Source organism: Silene latifolia, chromosome 5, assembly GCF_048544455.1.
Source record: "Silene latifolia isolate original U9 population chromosome 5, ASM4854445v1, whole genome shotgun sequence".
Taxonomy (NCBI): Eukaryota; Viridiplantae; Streptophyta; class Magnoliopsida; order Caryophyllales; family Caryophyllaceae; genus Silene; species Silene latifolia.
Window position 1 is genome coordinate 88,649,271 of NC_133530.1, and position 884 is coordinate 88,650,154.

An 884-nucleotide genomic window follows, 5' to 3' on the forward strand; every position below is an offset into this window, starting at 1 on the left:
CAAGGGAGAATTTCTTTCACCGGATTCCGATCCCGAGAGAACCTTTAGGAGAAGACGACGTTTTTGGAAGGAAGTGAAAGAGGCATCTTCTCCCGTACAAGCTGAAAGTGCTATAAAGTCTTACTTAGACGATCTAGAAGGCCTTGAAGCGGAGGAGGTTTTAAGTTCATCATCTCCACCACCACTACCATCTACTACCAAAAATATGGTGAAACTTTCGAATCACTCAAAGCCCACCGCGGCCATACTTCCGACCGATATCACAACCACTCAAATCACAGCGCCGGACTTCGAGATCAAACCGGCTTTCATTAGCCTTGTGGAGAGGAAGCAATTTGGGGTAAGTCCTTTGGAGGATCCCAATTTGCATGTGCAAAATTTTTGTGACTATTGCTCCATGATCCGTCAAACGAGCGTCACTCAAGCCCAAATAAGGGAAATACTTTTCCCTTTCTCGTTGAAGGACAAGGACAAACTTTGGATCAATAGCCTTGACCTCACCGCCATGGGAATCACCAATTGGGAGACTTTGGCTCTTGCTTTCTATCAAAAGTTTTTTCCACCGGAGAAAACTCAAACTTTGAAGAGCCAAATCACCGGATTCCGTCAACAAGCTCTTGAGAGCTTATATGAGGCTTGGAAGAGGTACAAAGACCTTCAAAGACAATGCCCACATCATGGGTTAGATGATTGGTTTCTAGCAATAACATTCTACTATGAATGTTGTTTCGAGTCCCGAAGGATTCTTGATTCCGCCAACAATGGGCGATTTGATCAAATTGACACCGACCTTGCTCATGCCACGATCGAATCTATGGCGGTCCATGATGCACAATATGTTAATTCCCAAGTTGTGTCATCCAAAGGCAAAGAAGAATCCTCCA

At 44.6% G+C, this 884-nt stretch overlaps 1 non-coding gene across 1 annotated transcript; it reads right to left on the reverse strand.

Annotated features, from left to right (window-relative positions):
* Window positions 1-577: 577 nt before the first annotated feature.
* Window positions 578-684, reverse strand: LOC141658157 (small nucleolar RNA R71). Its single transcript, XR_012549059.1, has one exon. It is a non-coding gene; the product is annotated as a small nucleolar RNA R71 (small nucleolar RNA).
* Window positions 685-884: the final 200 nt, after the last annotated feature.